The sequence below is a fragment of the Gekko japonicus genome, unplaced genomic scaffold, assembly GCF_001447785.1.
Source record: "Gekko japonicus isolate JY-2015 unplaced genomic scaffold, Gekko_japonicus_V1.1 scaffold1056, whole genome shotgun sequence".
Lineage (NCBI taxonomy): Eukaryota > Metazoa > Chordata > Lepidosauria > Squamata > Gekkonidae > Gekko > Gekko japonicus.
The window spans coordinates 534,131-537,670 of NW_015161431.1; positions in this window are offsets into that span (position 1 = coordinate 534,131).

The following is a 3,540-nucleotide window of genomic DNA, read 5'->3' on the forward strand; positions in this document are numbered from 1 at the left end:
ACATTCGCTGGATTATGGAGAAAGCAAGGGAGTACCAGAAAAACATCTACTTCTGCTTCATTGACTACACTAAAGCCTTTGATTGTGTGGGCCATAACAAACTGTGGCAAGTCCTTAAAGAGATGGGAGTGCCAGACCACCTCACATGTCTCCTGAGAAACCTGTATAAGGGTCAAGAAGCAACAGTTAGAACCGGACATGGAATAACTGATTTAGAATAGGAAAAGGAGTACGACAAGGATGTATATTGTCACCCTGCTAATTTAATTTATATATCGAGTACATCATGCAAAATGGTGGCCTGGATGAATCACAAGCCGGAATTAAGATTGCCGGGAAAAACATCAACAACCTCAGATATGCAAATGATTAACGATACCACTCTAATGGCAGAAAGTTAAGAGGACCTAAAGAGCTTCTTGCTCAGGGTGAAAGAGGAGAGCACAAAAGTTGGCTTGAAACTCAACATCAAAACAACTAAGATCATGGCATCTGGCCTCATCACGCCTTGGCAAATAGAAGGGGAAGTCATGGAAGCAGTGACAGAATTCACGTTTCTGGGATCCAAGATCACTGCATACAGTGACTGCAGCCATGAAATTAAAAGACACTTGCTCCTTGGGAGGAAAGTGATAGCAAACCTATACAGCATAATAAAAAGTAGAGACATCACCCAACCAACAAAAGTCTGTATGGTCAAAGCAATGGTATTCCCAGTAGTAATGTATGGTTGCGAGTTGGACCATAAGGCCGAGTGCCAAAGAATAGATTCTTTCGAATTATGGTGCTGGAGAAGACTCTTGACAGTTCCTTGGACTGCAAGGAGATCAAATCAGTCAATCCTAAAGGAAATCAACCCTGACTGTTCCCTGGAAGGACAGATCCTGAAGCGGAAGCTCAAATACTTTGGCCACCAAATGAGAAGGGAACACTCACTGGAGAAGACCCTGATGCTGGGAAAGATTGAAGGTAACAGAAGGGGACGGCAAAGGATGAGATGGCTAGATAGTGTTACCGATGCAACAAACATAAAATTGAGCAAACTCCAGAGGACAGTGGAAGACAGGAGGGCCCGGTGTGCTGTGGTCCATGGGGTCACAAAGAGTTGGACTTGACTGTGCGACTGAACAACAACAACAAAGCAAGAAGACAATCCAATGGGGTGTGTGTGGAGGTGGGGATTCAGATTGTACCCAAGCAACAAATTGCCCATCTGATGAGCCAAGCTTGAGGCAGAACCTTTATAGGAGCAGATGGACGCCTATTGGCCCCTTTGGTCATCTGATCTCTGCTAGGTTGATAGCTACAATGTCATTGTGTCTTCATATACACTGGTAGCGCTACAGTGCAGCAGACAGCAAACTGAAACTCCCTGCCTTGGGAAAGGGCCATAGTGGCACAATAAGATGGAAGAACAGTCCAGAGGAGGTTTTTAAGTTAAATTATAGACACCATCTGGGGATTGTGAAATTAAGATAAACTGTTTGTTGATTTTAATCTGTATTTTTGTATGTTTTAATCTGTTGTAAATGTCCCAGAGCTCTGTGTACTCAGGGATTGGGCGATTCAGAAATCATGATGATGATGATGATGATGAATAAACTCCTATGCAGAGCTCTTAATCAGTTCTAAACCAGAGTTCTAAACCTATGCATTCTAAACCAGTTTAAATCAATGGGTTTTGACTAGCATAACTCTGAATAAGATTGCTTTGTAAAGCACCTGGATGCTCAAAACTGAGGTCAGCACAAAAACTAACTAATACATATGACCTTTAGAATAAAAAGTGTGAAAAAGAAAAAATAACACCTAAACTTGATGCTCCTCTCTCACTTTTCTGCTGATTGGCCCCAAAGTAAAATAGGTACCAATAATGGGTAAATGATAGCTCAAATTAGAGATAGCAATGATGGTTCAACACTACAAAAACTACAGAGCAACTGAGGTAGAATTCTTTATGGAATCAGAACAAAGTTTGAGCCCAGTGGCACTTCTAAGACCAACAAAGTTTAATTCTGGGTATAAGTTTTCATGTTCATGCACACTTCATCAGGTACATTGAAATAAATAAATAAATAAATTGAAACAGACTTCACCAACCATTAGATATAGATGGGTGTGTGTGTTAAATGCTAGGAAGGGCTAATTGGAATCAAGATGAGCGATAAGTATAGCTAAGACTGGATTAAAGCAGTTACTTCAGTTACTTATTCATCTTGACTCCAATTAGCCCTTCTTGGCAACTAAACCTCCCCCATGTAATGGTTGGCGAAGTCTGTTTCAATGTATTTGATGAAGTGTGCGTGCACACTAAAGCTTATACCCAGAGTTAAACTTCGTTGGTCTTCAAGCTGCCACTGGACTCAACCTTTGTTCTGTTGCCTCAGACCAACATGGCTACCCACCTGAATCTATCTTTATGGAATCAATTCATGTTCAAACGCTTTGGCTGAATGTTGACCTGCTTTTATTTTCAGGCTGAAAGTAACACTTTTGGGGTAGAAAACAAAACTATTTTGTGATACTCCCTCCATGGGGCTGCCAACTTTGAGTTGGAAAATTCCCGGAGATTTGGGGAGTGGAATCTGGGGAGCAGCCTCCGTGGGATAGAACACTACACAATCTGTCCTCCAAAGCAGCTGTTTTGTCCTGGATGAACTGCTCTTTTTCATTTGGAAAGCGGTTGTAATTTTGGGAGATCTCCAGGCACCACCTGGAGGTTGGCAATCCTAGATTGTAACTATGTTAATCTCTCCCTCCCTCTCTGTCTCTCTCAGTCCTGATTACTTCTACTATGCTGTGTCCAACCTGGCAAAAATAAATAAATAAATCAGCAAGATATAGGGAATTCTATGACATAAATGTGTAATTTAACATTTTACAGATTTATTAATTAAACTATGGCAAACCACTTCATGGAGCTGCAGTGGCTCAAGTGGTTAAGACGTTGAACTGCAGGCTGTGGAAGGTCAGTAGTTCGGCAGTTCAAGACCCGGGTGCCGCAAGACAGGGTGAGCTCCTGTCTCTAGCTCCAGCTCCTGCCAACCTAGCAGTTCGAAAGCAAGAAATTGCAAGTAGATAAATAGGGACCACTTCGGTGGGAAGGTAACAGCGTTCCGTGCGCCTTGGTGTTTAGTCATGCCGGCCACATGACCACGGAAACGTCTTCGGACAGCGCTGGCTCTTCGGCTTTGAAACGGAGATGAGCACCGCAACCCTAGAGTCGGATTCGACTGGCTTTCGAGCAAGGGAACCTTTACCTTTACCTTTAAACCACTTCATATGTCTCAGTTTTCAGTGGGTAGTATGAAGTCTGTCATTTAAAAATATCATTGTGAGGAGAACTATATTAAATTATGTGAAGCACATTCTATTGCAATAGGAAACACGTTACTGGGCAACATATAAATTGCTGATCACCATCATCCTATTTGAATTTTCACATAATACTTACGAACAGGCAGAGGGAAAATCCTGCTTCACTTCTTTAGAACTCAATCTGATGAGTTTAACTAGAGTGGGTATGTAATGGATAAAAAT